Source organism: Dermacentor albipictus, chromosome 8, assembly GCF_038994185.2.
Source record: "Dermacentor albipictus isolate Rhodes 1998 colony chromosome 8, USDA_Dalb.pri_finalv2, whole genome shotgun sequence".
NCBI lineage: Eukaryota > Metazoa > Arthropoda > Arachnida > Ixodida > Ixodidae > Dermacentor > Dermacentor albipictus.
The window spans coordinates 30,054,846-30,077,470 of NC_091828.1; the positions used below are offsets into that span (position 1 = coordinate 30,054,846).

General features: G+C 50.4%; 1 protein-coding gene and 1 pseudogene across 1 annotated transcript in view; both read left to right on the forward strand.

Annotated features, from left to right (window-relative positions):
* Positions 1 to 22,625, forward strand: part of LOC139049221 (glutathione hydrolase-like YwrD proenzyme) — a 100,371-nt gene that overhangs the window by 56,702 nt on the left and 21,044 nt on the right. The gene's annotated exons all lie outside the window — the stretch shown is intronic.
* On the forward strand, positions 108 to 2,487 carry LOC139048404 (piggyBac transposable element-derived protein 4-like; annotated as a pseudogene).

Below are 22,625 nucleotides of genomic sequence, written 5' to 3' on the forward strand. Positions count from 1 at the left end.
GCTGGCTAGGTGGAAGGGGCAGAGGCTTAATCGCAGGCTGCGTAAAAAGATTTCTGAGCTGAATAAGCTGATTGAGGATCACTGTAAGCTTTTGCCTAGCCCTTTGTGGGACAGTGGGACACATACGTCCCACATAGTGCTCCACTCTAAAGGGCTCGTACGAAGCAGAAGGAAACCGGAATCATTCTTGTGATGTGCTACCACCTATTGAGAGGTTTCAGTACTTCTTTTAAATATAGTTTCAGCAGCCTCCACTAGATGAGGCAGTGAGTCCAGAACTTGAAACTTCGTTCTTTTTTTCTGATGCATTGGAAGTTTTCGACTATATGCGATCCGGTAGAAAAGAAAATCAACATGCCTGGTAAGTAATTCCTTTTTTCTGCATTCAGAGAAACAACCCTGGATTAAAATCAGCTCTTGTTTCTGAGATTTGAGCTTACATATAATGAGATAAATGCAAATTTTCAATACCATGCTGAAAAAAGTTGCACATTTTGCTAAGCCTAATGGCAGAATTTTGAGCGGTAATTTTCGAATTATTTGATCTAGAACTTGTCGTTGCTTTCTAATGCAGGCAAGCGATTTCTATCACAAGAAGAAGCTCTCGAGCTCTATTTTAGCATATCGGACGATCCGGACTCCAATGATTCGGATGGGGAAAGCACAGACGAGAATGTCATTCCCGAGCTTGCGCCTCATTGTACAGATGAGGATGCCAGTGCAGATGAAATGGCTGCGTCAACGAGCAGACAGGCAAAACGCAAGGCAACCTATACAAAAAAAAAACAAAGAGGCGGAAAAGATCGCTAGACCTGTGCGACAACATCGTGGAAAATGAGGAAGAAACGCCGGGCACATGGGGTTGTGACGAGCCAGACCATGTTCTGCAAGTCCCAAAAACATGGGATCCTGAGATGTCACAAAAGTTGCCATCCAAACCGATTGAAGCTTTTTCACTCTACTTCGACGACGAAGTAATGCAGCTCCTTGTAGAGGAAACAAACCGCTTTGCAGAACAGAAAAACCGGCGAAAATGGAAAACGATCACGTTAGATGAGCTTCGGGCTTTCTTCGGCATTCTGATTCTCATGAGTGTAAACCCGAGACATCAGCTGTACCTTTACTGGAGCAGCGATAACTTTTTCAATGCACCAGAAATCTCAAAAGTCATGTCGTTCAAGCGATTCCAATCCATCATGAATTGCCTGCATTTGAGTGACAACACGAAAGAAAAAAAAAGAGGCGAAGATGGATATGACCGGCTGGCAAGAGCACGCCCTCTCATCGATGCTCTGAACAAACGTTTTCAGAAAGAGTACACGCCATCGGCTCATCAAGCTATAGATGAGAGTATGATCCTATTCAAAGGAAGATCGTCTCTGAAGCAATACATGCCAATGAAGCCCATCAAACGCGGCTACAAGGTGTGGTGCCGGGCCGATTCAGAAACCGGCTACCTGATTGCGTTTCAGGTGTATGAAGGAAAAAATGCGAAGCGTCCTGCCAACCAAGCACTTGGAGAGTACGTCGTATTGTCTCTGGTAGAAGGCGTTGAGCCTGGCACGCAACTCTACTTTGACAATTTCTTCACTTCCACTCGCCTCATGGAGGACCTTGCACAGAAAGGAATTCTTGCTGTTGGTACAGTCCGGACAAACAGGAAGGATCTGCCTGATGAATTGAAAATGGACAACAAACTCCAGAAAGGAGAATATATCTGGCGATCAAAAGGAAGCATTGTTGCATATCAGTGGCGTGACACAAAAAATGTGCATGCTTTATCGAATTTTCACCACCCAAAGGACACAGAAGAAGTTGTCCGCAAGCTTGCAAATGGGTCTTCGGTTTCCGTCCAGGTCCAAAGGCTATATCCGACTACAACACTTGGATGGGAGGAGTCGACAAATTCGACCAAAAGCGCAATGCATACCGAGCTGACAGGAGGTCCAAAAAGTCCTGGTACAGAATATTTTATTTCTTGCTCGATGCAGCCATCGTCAACGCGTTCATTCAAGTAAATGCTGTGAATCCAATGACCTACTTATGGTTTCGATTGGTTCTTGGACGGGAACTCATCAATGGCCAGACATTCAGAACCACCGGCAGCAGGAAGCCGTTCAGAATGAACAAGGAGGGTAGAAAAAATGGCCACAAAATGGTTGGCGTATCGGATGAAGTTCGGTTCATGGGAAGAGAGCACAACCCTGTGAAAGTGGAAAATAGGCGCAGATGCCGTTGGTGTTCCACGAGGGGGAAAGAAGTGCGAACAAGTTTCTTGTGCAAGGCATGCTCAGTCCCGCTTTGTGTGACCTGTTTTGGACCATTCCATGAAGTGGTTAGTCAGAACTAACCTAGTGTGGCACCCGTGTAGGTCAATGGGATAAATACGTCCCACATTTCATTTTCCCATTTAGTGTCAATGGGACAAATGCGTCCCACATTTTTTTCTTTAACTATACATAATAAAACTGTGAAATTTGTTTAGAATCATTTTTGTACACCTCATTTTCAAGTGTAATAAAAAATTTTTTATAATTCTTGCAAAAAATATATGTTGTCCCACAAAGGGCTAGGCAACAGTGGGATGAGGTATGCAACTCAGTGGACGAGCAGGTGCGCAGCGGGTGGGCGAGGGGCTTGCTTAAGCATTTGCTGAAGGACTCCAATACGAGGGTTAGTCAGGGGCACGTCCTTGCTAGAGCTGTGCACGAAGCGGTGGGGTCTGCATCGAAGGAAGATCTGGTTGAAAAGCTGGCCAACAAATACCTTCCTGTTGCGGACCCGGATGCTTTTCTGACGGAGCAGGCCTACATGGGGGAGGACAACTTTTCCCTAGATGAGGACTTTTCTGTGGTAGAGGTACGAACGGTTTTGCATAACCTTAAGAGCAAGTCGGCTCCCGGAGCGGATGGGATTTCGAACAAGCTTTTGAAAAATCTGGACGATAGGTCAATCAAGTACCTTACCGGAGAGGTTAACGCTATGTGGAGAGACGGGGTGGTTCAGGAGCAGTGGAAGACAGCTCTCACGGTGCTGATTCCCAAGGCTGGCAAAGTCCCGAGCATTGATAACTTAAGGCCTATTTTGCTCACTTCGTGTGTTGGCCAGGCAGCCGAGCATGCGGTGCTTAATCGGCTTACAAGGTACCTTGAGTAGAACCAGGTCTAACCCCACACTATGATAGGTTTTAGGGCCGGGCTGTCGACTCAAGACGCAATGAAGCTCATCAAGCATCAGGTCATTGATGGAGATGGAAGGGGCGTTAAGGCCATCCTAGGCTGGACCTGGACAAGGCTTTTGACAACGTTCGGCACTCTTATATTATCAAGTACATTTCGGATCTTGGCCTCGGCGCGCGCTTTCATGACTATGTCATGTCCGTCCTGTCAGGCAGGAAGGCTACCTTGAAGGTTGCGGAGCTGGAGTCAGAGATGTTAAATCTTGGAGACAGGGGCACTCCTCAAGGGGCCGTCATCTCATCCACATTGTTCAATCTGGCCATGGTCGGATTGACCAAGAAGCTCTTGGAGATTGAGGGGATTAGGCACACTATGATACAGATGACGTGACCATATGGTGCCCCGATGGTAGTGAGGGCTATATCTAATGTGTTCTACAGGAGGCAGTAGATGTAATTGAGAATTATTTGGACCAGACGGGGTTAAGGTGCTCCCCCTCCAATTCGGAGCTGTTGCTGTACAGTCCCACTAGAAGGGGACGCAAGCCAAGGGGATGGATCCCCGTGGACCAGCTGAGCATTCAGCTTCGTACAAGAAATGGCGATCTCATACGTCGGGTTGATAAGATCAGGGTTCTGGGGATGATTATTGAGTCGAGCGGCGACAACACGCTGACGATCCAGAAGATCATTGCCAAGACAGAAAATGCGGTAGGCTTAGTGAAGAGGGTGGCCAACAGGCAGACGGGGTTCAAGGAGGATAGTCTCATAAGACTTATGCACGCATTTGTATTGTGTCACTTTACTTATTGTGCGGCCATGCACAAGTGGAAAGGATCGCAGAAAGAGAAGCTTGACACACAGATTAGGAAGATTACGAAGAAAGTGTTGGGAGTGCCACTGTGCACCAGCACCGACCGACTTCTGCTGCTGGGAATTCATAATACTTTGGATGAGATAGCTGAGGCTCAGGAGAGGACGCAGATAGTACGTCTCTCTATGACTAGCACGGGTCGGCAGATTCTGAGAGAGTTAGGTGTTCCTCAGGAGAAGATTTCGCAGCTTCATGTGGGTATTCCCGTGAAGGTCCGTTATCGGTATCACGTCAAGCCTGTTCCCAGGAACATGCATCCGGAGCGAAACGTTGGTAGAAGAAAAGCCAGGGGAGCTTGCCTACTGAGACTCATTCGGAATGAGAATGAGAAGGTTGGCTTCGTCGATGCTTCGTCGAGGTGTTTACCATAGTTATCGTGGACAATGAGGCAGTCTCGTTAACGCTGCTACCGTTCGGACTGATAGGCCAGAGGTCGCGGAGCAAGCGGCTATTGCGCTCGCCCTGGTTGACAGGCGCAGGCCTTTTGTATATAGCGATTCAAAGTCGGCCGTTAGGGCCTTTGAGAAGGGCTCGGTGGCTAAGGTTGCTTTGAAAAGTATGCCGACATGTGAGATCTCTCAACACTACTTATGTTCGTTCCCTGCTCACCTTGGGATGATCGAGGGAGCCCCTCCGAATCTCAATGAGTCCGCTCATGAGGCAGCGCGAGATCTTACCCTCCACTCTGCCCCGCGCAACGGCGTGGCCGTACTCCCCGAGAACAGAGACTCCCCTTCCACATACAATGGAATCACGAAATATTACCTTCGTAATCTTAGGGTTTTCAGTTTGCCGCATCCTAAACTAAACAGGGCTCAGGCACTTACATTACGCTTACTACAGACTGGTACTTATCCTTGCCCGTGGAGATTGAACATGTTTTATCCAGAGACGTATACAGAGCCTTATTGCCAAGATTGTGGTGCTTTAGACACGCTCGAACACATGCTCTCGCCTTGCGAAATAATTGAAGACTTGAAGAAGATCAAGGATGCGTCCAAGTGGGAGGCTGCACTTCGCAGCCCGTATCTGGATGAACAATTCTGGGCTGTCCAGCAGGCTCACGACGTGACCGTGAGGCTTGGCATTCTGGTCCCGACGTGGGAGCGGCCCGCTTAGTGAATAATTATCACTACTTGCAGGACCAAATAAACTTTTCCTTCCTTATCTTCCTTAGTGTAACAAATGATTCCTGAGAAATTTCCTGAGGGTTGCCTGAGAACAGGAAGCCTGACAAATCATCAATACAAAAAACTGAAAGTCTTGATAATATGGTATTTCTATTTTTGTGCCAAAAGGCAGAGCTATTCAAAACTCATTAGCAAAAGAGATAACGCCTTAAGATTATGCAGAATGTAGTCTCATCCCGATAACTCTCGTCACAGCTCTTGATATGTGCAGTGAAGTACACATGAAAGCTCTGGAGAACAATCTACAGTGGCACACAGGATATAAAGGACAAAGTGCGACATAGGCCTGTCAAGTCTGGAATACAGTGCAATTACTAATCCTGCAAACTTGCACTTCGCCTCGAAACTCCAGGATTCCGACCAAAACACCTGATTGTACGGACACCCGCCATAACGCTCCCAATAAACTGCAGCAAACCCAACGCAAAAAATATGGCTCAAAACGAGCGTCATGCTGGGCAACTACACCGTTGTAGAGGTTGAAGGACGGACTCCGGGATGGAAAACCCAACTTGGGAGGATTTATTCTACATTATTTACAAGGAGGTGAGCGTCAACTAACAGACGTACAGTCATTACGGGCCGGCAGCAACTCGGACGCTGCGGCCCGCGGCAAGAAGTTCGAGAGAGGTGAATCAGGGAATGTCCCAGAATGCTCAGGTCTCTCTGGAAGGCTTCTTATAAACCCTTCGAGCACTGTAAGTCACGTCATGTTTGACCAATGGGAGAGTCCGCTCCGATGACGCCACTTTCAGCCAATGGTAGGCGCCCGTGTCGCGGTGTCACACCTGGCGGCCCTCTGTGGTCTTGCCTCGCAGACTGGCAATGCACTTCTAACGAGGAGAAGGGGAGGGCTGCTCATGCTCCATTGTCGGATGCCCACCTGCTAATCCCGGCGGCGCACGAACTTGCTGGCACGTGAACTTGTTGCCTTAAACTTGTTTGCTCGGCCGCTCCTCTGGAATGCGCTTTCCTGCTTCTGCATTCCTCAATTAGCTGTGCTGCAATCCGATGTGGTCTGGGGAACTCGAAGTAATCGCAGGAAACAGCTCCATATCTAACAGCTCGTCCTCGCCCCGGTTGTTCTGAATGGCCGGTGAACTCAATTCGCTGGCCATGAGGAACGCTGAAATAAGCTGCAGGGTACTGGGGTCGAGCCTCGCTTGACAACCCTCGGGATCCTGGGCCCTGGAGAACATACGTCAAACAAACCAAACAACACAGCGCTGCACCACGCGTAAGCGCAGGCTCTTCACCCCTGACTCGCCAGGCTATTACTGAGTCAAAATCAACCCTGATCTTTTAGTTCCCCAATTTCGACAAAACAGTTGTAACCACCCCTCCAAACAGCTATCCATTTCTCCTCGATTGCCGACAAGACCAGAGTACTATTGTTGTTGCAAAACAAAAGGGTCGTTGACGATGCAAACAACAAATGAAAACAGCCGAACATAACTTAAGTGGCCTAACTACACGAACAGCATGTTTCCAATCTATCGCAGTGGCGTACTTATCGCACGTATTGGTGCCACTGAACAATCTGGTCAACCTCACAAGTACGTAATCACAAGCGCACTAGCCTTGTGGTCACTAAACAGAACGCGTACTTGCGTTGTAGGCAAACTTTTCATTTACGCTTACTCACGTTTCTTTCCTGAAAGTCCTACAGGACACTTGACGTAAACGAACAATTAAAATTGCGGGACTTACACACTCCGCAGAACCCTTAAACTAATGCGTCTTTTAATAACTCGTTCCATGCGTACTTATAATAGAAGTCAGAATACGGCTGCCCTCCACACACACTAGCAACCCAGTCATAAATCTGCTTCCTTCTGTCCACACAGGACACGCGCTAATGGAACTAAAAACGCTTCTCAGCGCAAATCATGCACTCACTCAAATGTACGCGCTTAACCTTACAAAATTCAAAAACGCTTAAAAAGAAAGAAGGTTAAATAACACACGCGCTTTACCATAGGCCTTTCGACGATAACCTTGACCTTCAGGTTACTCACACACACAAAAAAGCCTATCTACTTATTAATGAACATCTCGCGAGACTATATGTTTACTTAAAACGCATCTTTCAAATCTCGAGCTTCTCGAACGAAAACATAAACAAAGCTCAAACCTTACATATTGAAAGAAATCCTAGTCTCAAATCGCGAAAACATTCCGATGCTCAAAATAACAAACAAGACACTTCATTTCTACGGAAGCGCTCTTGGCCTCCCGTTCCCGATTGCTTACGACTGACTCATACTTTCAGCCTGACCCGCGGTGGGCGAAGTTTCAAAGCTACTCTGGCTGCCTAGAGACAACAAAAGGGCTGATTCACTATCAGCTCCCCCAAGACGTTACGGTCTCCTGCCAATTTGCGTCCTGGCGCCCCGCTTTCAACACGAACTCGATTGACCGCGTCGCTACTCCCCACCTGGTCTCGTCCTGCCACCTTGCGTTTCTTCGAACTGCACGCTGAGCTGTGAAAAGAACTACGGAACGACGAGGAGCTTAACTGCCTCGTGCCCTTTGTCCGCGTCCGTGCAGAATATTCTTCGCGGTCCCCCTTTGACCTGTGGCTCGAACGTTTAGGATGCGTCAACATCGTCAGTGACGACCGCACCTTTCTTCTCCTCGCGCCCTGCCCATTTGGGTTTCTCGCCATTTTTGGCGGCGCTACATTATTTACCGACTTTCGGTCTTTACCGCGCTTCTTTTTACGGCGCTTTCTCTTTGCACTCGCTTTCATGTCGCCTCGTGCCTCGTGCTGGCCGGTACACATTTCGTCGGCCCGGATCGGTCTCTTACCCGCACAGTCTGAGTGATTCTCACTTAAATCTACTCTCTCTCTGCCTCGACTGGCGGACAGCTCAACCGACTCTGGAACAATGCAGCAGGCTTTACTCGAGTTAGACAACTCGCACTCTTGCGAACTGCCCTCTACTACATTGCCCAGCTCACACTGTGCATCGGCACACAGCCCGTCGGTATCGATCGCTGTCTCACGCGCACAGTCCGAATGATTAACAACTGAATCATCCCTATCTAGGCCATCTAGACTGGCGGAGAGCCGCACCGATCCCTGAACAATGCAGTTGTATTCTCTTGAGCTACGCAGCTCGCAATCCTGAGAATTACCCTCAACTGCACCGCTCAGCTCGCACTTCGCTTCTGCACGCACATCTGGCTCTACATGGGTGCTCGCTTCTGTCGGGTCAGAAGTACCCTTTTCTTCGCTAGCAACCTCGCTAACATTACTAGCGACGCACACACGCGGTAACTGTGCCAATTTGTTCGCAGCTGGCCTAGCTGTCTCCACAGTCATCTGTTGGCACAGCACCTCGTCGCTCTCACTCTGGCCTTTAACGGCCTCTATTGCCACTAAGGCATCGTTAGCAGCTAGCATTTTCCCTTCACTTAGGAATCTGCAGCTAATCTCACAGGCACTACTCTTTTCGTCGGCTTCTGGTGAAAATCTAGACACTTCCTCATTCTTTCGCTCTGTACTACCTACAGAATTCTCAGACAGCCGTTGTCTCTGTGCCAATAACTGATCACAATGCTGTATCTCTTTGATCAGTGCTGCCTTCTCTCTCTCATACTTTTGCTCACGCTCAAGCTTACGTTGATTCTCACGATCATGAAGCTCACGCCTAAGAGTAAGTTCTTGAAGCTCATGCTTCCGTTCATTCTCGCGTTCTTCACGCTTATGCTTACTCCTAAGTTCACGACGCTCTCGCAAACGTACACGACGCACACGCTCCCGTGGCTCCTGCATCACTTCCCAAGCAAGCTCAATGCTTTTGTCATCATTGCCACTATCATTAATCGCCTTTATGATAGCTGGCGTTTTCATCCGTTCGTCCGCCTCAACTCCCAAATCGTCGCACACCAACAACAAGTCTAACCTCGTCAACCTTCTAAGATCCATGGCAGCTGCCCCGACAGGTGGTTAAAACTGTTTTCCTTAATTAATTTGTGCAAACACACAATGCATCAAACTCCCGATTCCCAGAACTATCAAAATTGAACACACAACCTTTGAGTCTGGCGAATCATAAGGAAAAAAACCACGCGCTCACTTACGGTTACAGCACCCTGCCATCCGGTTCATTCGTCCGCTGTTGCCGGTTCCTCCGGACTCCCTGGGTCGAAGGCTCGCTCCTTCTTCGCTACTCCCAGTTTCTTCGGACCTCTTTCGACGAAGGCTCTCTCTTCTTCCCTCTTCCCGGTTCCTTAGGATCTCTCTCGACGAAGGTTTATCCGTAGCGCTGCCACCAGCTGATGCATTCGGAGGCGATCCTACCGCTGCCAACCAGATGTAGGGGTTGAAGGACGGACTCCGGGATGGAAAACCCAACTTAGGAGGATTTATTCTACATTATTTACAAGGAGGTGAGCGTCAACTAACAGACGTACAGTCATTACGGGCCGGCAGCAACTCGGACGCTGCGGCCCGCGGCAAGAAGTTCGAGAGAGGTGAATCAGGGAATGTCCCAGAATGCTCAGGTCTCTCTGGAAGGCTTCTTATAAACCCTTCGAGCACTGTAAGTCACGTCATGTTTGACCAATGGGAGAGTCCGCTCCAATGACGCCACTTTCAGCCAATGGTAGGCGCCCGTGTCGCGGTGTCACACCTGGCGGCCCTCTGTGGTCTTGCCTCGCAGACTGGCAATGCACTTCTAACGAGGAGAAGGGGAGGGCTGCTCATGCTCCATTGTCGGATGCCCACCTGCTAATCCCGGCGGCGCACGAACTTGTTGGCACGTGAACTTGTTGCCTTAAACTTGTTTGCTCGGCCGCTCCTCTGGAATGCGCTTTCCTGCTTCTGCATTCCTCAATTAGCTGTGCTGCAATCCGATGTGGTCTGGGGAACTCGAAGTAATCGCAGGAAACAGCTCCATATCTAACACCGTGAATGCCATTATCCGTCAGGGAGCTAGCTGAAGTCGTATTTAAGATTAAGAGTTCGCTTTCGATCGAGTGGTGCGTTCTAGAGGAGGCACGAGGCAACGGTGTAGCATGTGTTGCATTAGGGCCGCTCTACGTGAGTATGCTACGCCGCTAGACAATCTTGTTCTGCAATGAAGAATATGAAAAGTGGAAAGGGGCCACTGTCACGAAACACAGTACGTGTCCCTCAACTATAGACGAGTGCATGTGCAATCTCTGGTCACAGCAGGACCGATTCCCGGGATGTCTAATAACTGTACACTGGTAGCAATGCATATCTGATTCTGATGTTGTGGCCCGACAGAAAATAGCGAAAACGCTTTTCTCTCCCCTCCCGTCTTGGTTTTCTCGTAAGGTCGGTGTGTGGGTGGCTGTACATTTGTCTGTCTTGCCCGACCAGTGTTCGGATGCTCATTCCTCGAACAGTTCGACCTACCTTCTCGCTTCGCTCGAGTACAGAGTGCGTAAGGCCCCACATAACTGCGTTGTGCCACTCTAGGGTGCTGCCTATAGCATTGTGTGAATTTTATATGGGATGGTACTCGCCATCAGTCAGCATCCTTCAAAAATAAATATTCTGAAAAGAAGCAAGCTATGTTATCTTCCAAAAAAAAGGATTAAGCTACGTTATTAGCAGTCACTCATACGTAACATGTTTATGTCAGCATGTGTAAAACTTTCAATTATTACGGTGTCAAGAAGGCTTTGCTTTATTTCGCTGCACTACACTGCACAAGCCATCTGAATTGCAGCCACACAGAGCAGACGCTAAAGGCTAGTTGACCAACTCACAAAAACATTTCTGCATCACAGAGAAAAAGGAATGAAATGTCCATTTTTTGTTCAAAGAAATGTTGTGCAATTACGTTTGTTTTTCATTGCAAGTTAGGCCCCAAAGGTGTGTTTCTGCGGTTGCAAGACTCTCACGCTCTGTTTCGCATTATCAATGAACCTTCTAGCCTATATATATGAATCTGTTTGGTACGCTAAAAACAGCCTACTAATTAATGAGTGAAGCTTTGCATAACCGCCACGTAAACTGCAGCACTCACGCAATGACTTGCTATTACATCTTGCACAGGGTCCAATCAGTTGTCCGTAGTCAGGCTTTATAGAACACGAGTTTAGGACTGTTGACAATCTCTACTTCTCCGCTCTTGAAGACGTCATCGCAAGCGAAATGACGACATATATCCGCGCGCGAAAGACTGGTTTTAGCGCATGATCAACGACACCGTTTTTGAGCATCGAATTGTAATAATTTTGATGCGAGGACGGAAGCTGCGTGTGCCGCCGATGATAATAAACATTATTGCACACAATAATTTGATCTACTGAATAAAGGGAACATGAGACGTCCACAAGAACGTAGCTAAGTGCTACAAAGGAGACCCACACGGATTCCTCCAAAGAAAAGCTTCGCAGTTAAAAAGAAAATTTGCAGATATTCATTGCCTTTCTCCACCTTGCGGGTTTCCACAGAACCATTACGCCAAATAATTTGATATTGTTACGGAAGGATGACAGAAGAGAGGAAGAAGATTGCGAGACGCTGGCTGCTGCGGGTTGTTCTCGATCAGCCATGTTGTCTACGCTGACATCCTCTATATATATTGTAAATAAAGTTTTTATATACTCCTAACATCCCCATAACATATTGGTGGAAGGTGCGTGGTACCAAGGCTGGAAACGGTGCTACGAAGTGAATGTCGCAAAACCATCCGCACCATGAATCATGGTGAGCACGTGAGATCAACGTCGTTGCCGCCTTCAACGTCACCGTCGCCAACTACGTCGCTGTCGCCTTCGCTTGTGGTTGTGCAACCCAAGGATCCTGAAACTTTCTACGGGACCGATGGCGCTGGCGTTGAAGAATGGGTGGCTGTGTATGAACGCGTGAGTGGAATCAACAGATGGGACCCCACACTTATGTTAGCCAACCTGTTGTTCTTCCTACGAGGCACGGCAAAGGTGTGGTTCGACAACCATGAAGAGGACCTGACCAGCAGGGACCAATGCAAAGAAAATTTAGCAGAGCTGTTTGGCAAACCAGCCGGCCGTAAAATTGCCGTAAAGCACGAACTGGCCTACCATGCCCAATTCCCCACGGAGTCCTATGTTTCCTACATGCAGGACGTGCGGGCGCTTTATCGTAAAGCCGATGACGACATGACAGAAGTAGACAAGGTACGGCATGTGGGGGAAGGGAATTGCTGACGGCGCCTTTAATGTGCTCATGTGCGAAAGCTGCTCTACAGTTCATACTATCGTCAAACAGTGCCGAAAATTCGAGCAGGTCATAAGTCGATGCCTCCTGCAACCATTCACCAGACTTCCCAATACGTCCGCAACGTCGACGTGTGAAAATCTTGCGCACAGCAGCATGCGTCGTCATCAGAGGACGTTGTGTAAATCGTTCAACGTGAACTGGATGCGATGGCGCCCGCAACTTTCTGTTCGGATAACCCTGATGCTACCACTTTCTCGAATCCCCTCGTGCAAGCCATCCTTCGCCAGGAACTTGAAAGCATTGGATTGCATTATGTCTGTGCTGTTGCCGATCCCAGAGCTAACGAAAGTCCTTCTACTAATTTCGCTCCACCCAGACGCTTCTCTCCGAGTTATCGCAACCTGACTGAGTAGAGAACTGCGAACTAACAGCCGATTTTTTTCACCTGTCATCGCATTGGTCATGTCACCCGATACTGTCGCAACTCGTGGCCCTCAACACCTCGCACGCCGACCAAAATGTGCCATTTTGATGGAAATGCCCACAATGTTTCACCCACTGCTGACTCTAACAGTACCTACAACTGTGCTAGGAACACGGGGTACAGGCGCTCACCATCACCGCGCGGACACCAGCCTTGTTCACCGCAAACACGTCGCCCATTTTCCCGTTCGCCGCAGCCACATCGCCTTTCGTCCCCTGTGGGTTTGGCCGTACCCTTTCGCAAAACGAAGAAATGCAGCACTCGGAGATGGTGCTGCATTGCCGACTACCGCAGCAAATATTCTGTCTGTGACCGCAAGTGGAAGTGTAATAGACGTTAAAATAGACGGTTTACCTGTGCAAGCACTGGTCGACACTGGGGCCCACATTTTTGTGATGAGTGCTAGCCTACGTAGACGCCTAAAGAAGGTCCTCACCCCAGCAGTTGCCCGAGTGCTTCGAGTGGCCGACGGTGGCGTGCTGGTTGTTCTTGGAATGTGTATTGCGCGTTTAATTATAGCCGGCCGCCCTATATCTCTTCTCTTTGCTGTGATCGATAACTGCTCTCACCACATTATCCTTTGATTGGACTTTTTATACACTCATTCTGCTCACATTGACTGCATGACCGGCGTTCTTCAGTTCGAGCTGCCTCAATTCTCCGACGCTCCGAGCAACGCGCCACCGCATTTGTGCTCGGTTCAGGATGTGCGTCTATCACCCGACACAGTTACTTACGTCACTTTTACCGCACAGCCACAGGTTCCTGGCGGTGAATGTGTGCTTTGCCCCATCATCGACGTGCTTTTCAACCGGAACGTTGCTGTTCTGCATACGTTGGTCACGGTTACTAAAAACGACGCGGTCTACCGCTTCTGAATTTCAACCTGGGTCCTCAAGGGATTTCGGCCGAGATGTTCTTCGCCAGCGTTTCCAGTGGTTACGAACTTGACATTGAGAGTCTGAATGCCGAGAGCGACTTATTAGCGTCAATTGCCGATCACAACTCTTATTCCGTAACGGATGACTTCGCTAAAATGATTGCACCTGACCTCGTCTCTGCGCAGGCCACGGGCATACGTCACCTGCTTGAATCATACAGTGACATCTTTCATTTCGGCGACTGGTCTTTAGGCCAAACATCTGTCGTTCACCACCGTAGAAACACTAGAGACACGAATCCTATTCGTCGGCGTCTCTATCGGGTATCGCATGCTGAACGCCAAGTAATCCAATCAAAAGTCGACAAAATGTTCCGTAAAGGAGCCATCAAACCATCAGCCAGCCAAAGGGCTGGCTGATGGTTAAAGATGATGGTTAAAGAAAGTAGAGATGGTGCCTGGCGTTTTTCCGTAGATTATCGCCACTAGAACACAAACACGCGCAAAGGCGCCTACCCACTACCACGCATCGATGACGCCTTGGACTGCTTGCACGGAGCTAATTACTTCGCGCCCATCGATCTTTGATCCGGCTACTGGCAGATTTCAGTTGATGAAATACACCGCGAGAAGACGGCCTTCATTATACAGGATGGCTTATACAAGTTCGATGTCATGCCATTTGGCCTATGCAATGCTCCTGCGACATTTGAACGTATGATGGTCTCTCTTCTGCGGGGCTACAAATGGACCACCTGTCTTTGTTACATTGACAACGTTATCGTTTTTTCTCCCACGTGCGGCAGCCACCTTACCCATCTCGCTGCAATTATTTCGGTCTTCCGAAAAGCCGGCCTTCAACTGAACTCCACAAAGTGTCGATTCGGGCGCCGTCAGATTACAATGTTGGGACACCTCGTAGACGAATCTGGTTTCCAACCAGATCCGGAACAAGTTCGCATCGTACGCACTTTCCCTGTGCCACGTTCTGCTTTTGACGTGCGCTGCTTCGACGGCCTGTGTTCTTACTTGCGCCGTTTCGTCAAAAACATTGCCGACGTTGCTCGGCCTTTGACAGATATCCTAAAGAATAACGCGTCATTCTCATGGGGCCCGGAGCAGGCTCAAACGTTCTCCGCTCTCATCGGGTTTCTGACCATCCCTCCCATACTTTCCTACTTTGATACATCGGCACCGACCAAAGTCCGCACTGATGCAAGCGGCGACGGTATCGACGCTGTTCTCGCCCTACAGCAGAATGGCACCGAGTGCGTGATAGCTTACACCAGCCTCCTGCTGTCACCTGCCGAGAAAAATTACTCCATGAACGAGCGGGAGTGCATGGCTTTAGTTTGGGCTGTCGCCAAGTTCCGGCCATATTTGTACGACCAGACGTTTTCGGTCATTACAGGCCACCCCGCCCTCTGCTGGCTGTCTTCCCTCCGGGCCCCCACACGACGGCTTGGTCGCTGGGCTTTGCGGCTGCAGGAATTTTATTTGTTGTCAGCTATAAGTCTGGCCGTCTGCACATGGACGCTAACTGCATCTCGCGTCACCCCATGTATCCCCCTGAGGCCATTGCGCATGATCCGGTGACCTGCATGACGGCGTTTACTGAAATGACCGACATGTGCGTTGAACAACAACGCGACGCAACTTTACAGTCCATCATCGCCGGAGTGCACTCTGGCAGCACCGACGGCACGTGCCGCATGTTCGTTCTGCACGACGGCATGCTCTACCGCCGTAATATGCGTCGTTCTCTGCGATCCGTCGTTCTCGAACAACTTCACGATGCACCGACGGCGGGACACCTTGGAGTTTTGCGCACATATGACCGCGTACGGCGCCGGTTCTTCAGGCCGGGTCGGTACCGCTCTATGCGTCGTATGGTCGCAACTTGCGAATTCTGTCAGCACCGTGAAAAACCTCCGCTGCCACCTGTCGGACGACTCCACCCAACTGAAGTTCTCTCTGAACCGTTCTTTCTTGTAGGCTTTGACCAGCTTGGCCCTTTTCCGACGACGACTAGGGGGAGTAAGTGGATCGCCGATGCTATTGCTTAAGCGACACGCTACGCGATAACACAGGCGTTGCCGACTACTTGCGCAACAGGCGTTGCCGATTTTCTTCATCACGACGTCATTCTCCACCACAGTGCACCTCGACAGATGCTCACAGACCGAGGCCACTTGTACTTGTTTCAAGTTGTGGACAACCTGCTCCACTCTTGTGCCACTGAGCACAAGCTGTCTATCGCATACCACCCACAAACGAACGGTCTACCGAAACGTCTCAACTGAACACTCACAGAGAAACTGTCAATGTACGTTTCTAAGGATCACCGCGACTGGCATGCCACGCTGACCTACGTGACATTCGCATATAACGCGTCCCGACATGACACCGCAGGATATTCAGCCTTCTAAATTTTGTATGGACGCGACACTACATTTCCTTTTAACACCATCCTACCTTCTGTGCCCCGGATTGCCACTGAATACGCTCATGAACTCATCGATCGCGCTCATATGGCTTGTCAAATCGCCCGATCAAGCTTGTTAGTCTCGCAGCTTCTGCAGAAAGAGCGTTATGAGCGGTGGCATTGTGATGTTCACTTCGCCCCAGGTGCTTGGGTGCTGCTTTGGCCATCATGTCGTCGGGTCCGCCTCTCCCAGAAGCTTCTCTTTCGCTACACAGGGCCTTATGAAGTCCTATGTCAAGTTAACGACGTCAATTACTGGATCGAGCTGTTACAGTTTGAGCCATCGTCAAGTCGACCGCCTGTTGACGTCGTGCACGTTTCGCCTCTGAAGCCATCCATTCCTCGCAATTATTCGCCTACCATGCGCCGAGACGGCGCTTTACCACCCGGAGGTTCTGTTACGGAAGGATGAACGAAGAGAGGAAGAAGATCGCGAGACACTGGCTGCTGCGGGTCTTTGGCGGTCGGCCATCTTGTCTACGCTGACTCATCCTGTATATATCTTGTAAATACCGTCGTTACATGCACCTGCCTACCCCGTAATAGTATGTTGCTTAATTATTACATACAGGCTGCAGCTTACAGGAACTACTTTCGCGGTCAGCGTGAAGTGTTTCTAAAGGTTGTAGCACACACACACTCACACACACACACAAACACACACACACACATATATTTATATATATATATATATATATATATATATATATATATATATATATATATATATTGCTACGGCACAATATGTGCGATCACGAAAGGCCAGCAGTGTGAAGAGGACGACGACGATTAGAAGCTAGCGCGGGCTGTTGCCTCTTGGCAAGCGCAGCGTATGTTCCTTGTAAATATATTTGTACATAGCTTTTCGTCTGCGTCTTCCTACGTAACATATCTGGTGGAGGTGGACGTTCCCTGTACCTCGTCACGGAGCTTCGCAGTGGACGGTACGTCGAGCCTTCCTTCATGGCTCCCGGCGACGACAACCCGACTCCGCCGGCTCCGACACCTGCTTCCACTTCGACGACCTACATCACTCTCCCCGCTCCCCGTGATCCTGGCGTATTCTCGGGCCAAGATGGGGAAGACGTCGATGACTGGACCCGCCTGTATGAACACGTCAGCCGCAATAACCGGTGGGACCCTACTATTATGCTCGCCAACGTAGTCTTTTACCTCGGTGGCACACCTCGAGTTTGGTATCGCACGCACGAAGATGAGCTCACCAGTTGGGATTCACTTAAGACACAGCTGCGAGACTTGTTCGGCAACCCCTACGGTCAACAACTTGCCGCGCAGAAGGCGCTTTCCGGCCGTGTGAAGACGTCAACAGAGCCCTATGTCACGTACATTCAGGACGTCTTGGCTCTGTGCCGCAAAGTTGACACCCACATGACTGAGTCAGACAAGGTTTCGCACATCCTCAAAGGCATTGCCGATGACGCCTTCAACTTGCTCGTTTGCAACAACGTAGCCACGGTGGATGCTGTTATAAAAGAGTGCCGCCGCCTGGAACTCGCCAAAAGCCGACGTATTGACCAGCAGTTTGCCCGTCTTCCCAACACCCCAGCGACATCTTCCTGTGCCGATGCTCCTCGTCCCAACAACACTGCCGATGTTACCAGGATCGTCCGGCGTGAGATCGAGGCCGCCTATCCGGCTGCCTTCGACTCCAGTCCCACCAACACATCTGCAGTCACGGTCTCACTGATCCAGGCAGTTGTCCGCCAGGAGTTTGAAAACATGGGTCTTCACACAATCTGCTCGGCCCATCGCCCTGATACCCGCCCGGCTTCCTCGATTTCGCCCCGTCCCGCATCTTCTTACCCACCACGTTTCCGCAACCCATCTGAATGGCGCACTGCTGACGACAAGCCTATTTGTTTCCACTGCCATCGAATCGGGCACATTTCTCGGCACTGTCGTAGTCGCTGGAGTTCCCCGATCCGGTCTACTTCTACTGCCTACTCTCGCCCCTCAGGTGGCCCTTCTCGTCTCTATGCCGCACGCTCCGATAATGCCGCCACTGATTCTCCTGCAAAGAACCGCCCCTATTCTCGTTCGCCTTCGCCCCAACGACGACAATCTCGCTCTCCCCAGCCCCGTCGCTCCTATTCGCCGACTCCCTTCGCACGCCGCTCCCAGCCGGAAAACTAGACGATGCAGCGCCTCGAGGTGACGCTGCATTGCTCCCTACGCCGCCAAATCCTCTACTGACTTTGCCCACTCATCTGAACCTTCTTGACGTGCAAGTCGACGGTGTTTCTGTGTCTGCTCTCATAGACACTGGGGCGCATTTGTTCGTAATGAGCGCTGACCTTCGTAACCGGCTCAAGAAAATTATCACGCCCGCCACGACGCCTGTTGTCCGTGTCGCCGATGGCGGAACAGCCCCCGTAATTGGTATGTGTACTGCCCGCGTCTCCTTCGCCGATCGCTCAACAATCGTGCTATTCACAGTCATCGCCCACTGTCCCCACGACATCATCCTCGGCTTAGACTTCCTCTCCGCACATTCTGCTCTCATCGATTGTCCCGCCAGTACTCTCCGCCTTGACCTGCCTGTTCTGGATCCTGCTGAACCACACCCCAGTCGCCTCAGTTCCGCCGACTTCGTTCGCTTGCCACCTTCGGCACTGACCTACGTTGACCTAGTGTCATCCCCACCAGTCCCCGACGGTCACTACATCGCGGCTCCTATGCAAGACGTCCTCCTTACACACGGGATCACAGTACCCCATACAGTTTTATCTATTACGGCGAATTGCGTCTGCCTGCCAGTGGTCAACTTTGGCTTGACGACACAAGTGCTGCCACGTGGGATGTCTTTGGCCCAGCTTTGTTCATTCGAGGATCACTCAGTAGCCTCCATTGCAGTAGACGATACTTCATCCGATACTCATCTACCATCGCAGTCGTCAAATTGTACCATCGCCGACTTACGGAAAATGATTGCCCCCGACTTGCCCTCCGAGCACGCTCGTGAACTCTACCACGTTCTGTTTTCCTACCACGATACTTTTGACTTTAACGATCGTCCTTTAGCCCAAACTACAGCTGTCAAACATCGAATTAATACCGGTGATGCCCCTCCTATTCATCGCCGCCCGTATCGAGTGTCACCAGCTGAGCGTCAAGTTATTCACGCAGAAGTTCGCAAAATGCTTGCCAAGAACATTATTGAGCCGTCATGTAGTCCTTGGGCGTCATGTAGTCCTACGTAACAATATATATATAAGAGAGGGAGGGTGGTAGCAAAGGGGCCAGATTTTTATTCCACTTTTCTCCACTTTTCTCTTCAGGGACAATGGCAACCTGCTGTTCATGATTTGGGGAATGCCTGCCAATCGCACCCCAGCCCATTCTTATTCTTCTGATTATTTCCGTCTCATGATCCGGATCCGCCGTCACTACCTGCCCTAAGTAGATGTATTCCCTTACGACTTCCAGTGCCTCGCTGCCTATTGTAAATTGCTGTTCTCTCCCGAGAGTGTTAAGCATTACTTTAGTATTCTGCAGATTAATTTTCAGACCCACCCTTCTGCTTTGCCTCTCCAGGTCAGTGAGCATGCATTGCAGTTGGTCCCCTGAGTTACTAAGCAAGGCGATATCATCATGATATTGTTACGTAGGAAGACGCAGACGACAAGCTATGTACAAATATATTTACAAGTAAAATACGCTGCGCTTGGCCAAGAGGCAACAGCCCGCGCTAGCTTCTAAATAGTCGTCGTCGTCTTCACACTGCTGGCCTTTCGTGATCGCACATATTGTGCCGTAGCACTACCCCCGGCTGCAAAGCGCCGTCCCGGAGCGACTAAAGATCGGACTCGGAAGCAGTGTAGTAGGCCTTGAGCCTACTGACGTGTACGACATCACTAGATGCCACAGGAGAGGACGAGCTTGAGCCCACAGGAGCAATTTCGTAAGTCACAGGCGTCACCTGGCGCAGCACGTGGTAGGGCCCTGTGTATCGCGAAAGAAGCTTCTCAGAAAGTCCGACTTGACGAGAGGGCGACCACAGGAGCACGAGCGCACCAGGTGAAAACTGTACGTCACGATGGCGGGCGTTGTACTAACACTGCTGAGTGGTCTGTGAGGCCGTAAGTCGAGCACGGGCAAGCTGGCGTGCATGGTCGGCGAGGGCGATGGCGTCGCGCGCATACTCGCTTGTTGAGACCGCAGCAAGAGGAAGTGCCGTGTCTAGGGGCAAGGTAGGTTCGCGACCGTACAGTAGATAAAAGGGAGAAAATCCGGCGGTGTCGTGCCGGGAAGAATTGTACGCAAATGTTACGTAAGGAAGGGCAATGTCCCAGTCGCGGTGGTCCTTGGAAATGTACTTGGCCAGCATATCGGTAAGAGTACGGTTTAACCGCTCTGTCAGGCCATTGGTTTGAGGATGGTATGAAGTAGTCAGTTTGTGTTGAATGGAGCAGGAACGCACAATGTCAGCGATAACTTTCGAGAGGAAGTTTCGACCACGGTCAGTAAGCAGCTGTCGCGGGGCGCCATGAAGCAAGATAATGTCACGCAAGAGAAAGTCCGCGACGTCAGTGGCGCAGCTGGTAGGGAGAGCCCGAGTGATAGCGTATCGGGTGGCGTAATCAGTCGCGACGGCTACCCATTTGTTCCCAGAGGATGACGTGGGAAAGGCACCGAGCAGGTCTAATCCAACACGAAAGAACGGTTCCACAGGGACGGTGATCGGCTGGAGATGACCGGCAGGTAGCACCTGAGGTGTCTTCGGACGCTGGCAGGGATCACAGGCAGCAACATAGCGTCGAACGGAGCGAGCAAGACCAGGCCAATAGAAGCGGCGGCGGACGCGGTCGTACGTGCGGGTTACCCCAAGATGTCCTGCAGTGGGTGCGTCATGCATCTCAAAGAGCACAGTCTGTCGTAGATGTTTTGGCACGACAAGAAGAAGATCAGGGCCATCAGGGAGGAAGCTCCGTCGGTACAGAATGCCGCCCTGGAGGACATATCGGCGAACGGCTGCGTCGGTAGGTGTAGAGCGCAGACGCTCGATGAGTACTCGCAGCGATAGGTCTCGGTACTGCTCATCGGCGATGTTAGCGAAGGCAGACACAGAGAAAATGCCGTCGGCGGTACTACTGTCGGCGTCGTCAGGCTCGTCAACCGGGTAGCGAGACAGGCAGTCAGCGTCCTTGTGTAGTCGGCCAGATTTGTAGGTGACAGAGAACGAATATTCTTGGAGGCGTAAGGCCCAGCGACCAAGTCTTCCTGAAGGGTCTTTCAATGAGCATAACCAACAAAGCGCGTGATGGTCTGTGACAACGGAAAACGATCGGCCATATAAGTATGGGCGGAATTTCGCAACCGCCCAAACTAGGGCCAGACACTCACGCTCAGTGATGGAATAGTTGCGCTCCGCGGGTGAGAGGAGCCTGCTGGCGTAAGCGATAAAACGGTCGTGAACACGCTGGCGTTGTGCCACTACTGCTCCAATTCCGTGACCGCTGGCATCAGTACGGACTTCGGTAGGCGCAGAAGGATCGAAATGGGCCAGAACGGGAGGCGTTGTGAGAATGTCGATTAGATGAGAAAATGCAGAGGCCTCGTTATCGCCCCACTGGAAAGGAGCGTCTTTTTTCAAAAGGTCGGTTAGTGGTCGTGCTATGGCGGCGAAATTCCTCACGAACCGGCGGAAGTACGAACAAAGGCCGATGAAGCTGCGCACATCCTTGACACACTTCGGAACGGGGAAGTGCGTAACAGCATGGATCTTGCCTGGGTCCGGTTGCACTCCAAGGACGGTAATCTGGCGACGGCCGAATTGGCACTTCGATGCGTAGAGTTGCAGACCGGCTCGCCGAAAAACGTCCAGGACTGCTGAGAGGCGCTCGAGGTGCGTAGCCAACGTTGGGGAGAATACGATAACGTCGTCCAAGTAGCACAAGCACGTGGACCATTTGAAACCGTGAAGAAGGGAGTCCATCATGCGTTCAAAAGTGGCAGGAGCGTTACATAGGCCGAACGGCATCACCTTGAATTGATAAAGACCGTCGGGTGTTACAAAGGCAGTCTTCTCGCGGTCGAGATCGTCCACGGCAATCTGCCAATAGCCGGAGCGAAGGTCAATAGAGGAGAAATAGCGAGCACCGTGGACGCAGTCAAGGGCGTCATCAATCCGAGGTAGGGGATACACGTCCTGTTTGGTAACCCTGTTAAGGTGCCGATAATCCACGCAAAAGCGCCATGAGCCATCCTTCTTTTTTACCAGCACAACCGGTGACGCCCAAGGACTACATGACGGTTCAATAATGTTCTTGGCAAGCATTTTGCGAACTTCTGCGTGAATAACTTGACGCTCAGCTGGTGACACTCGAT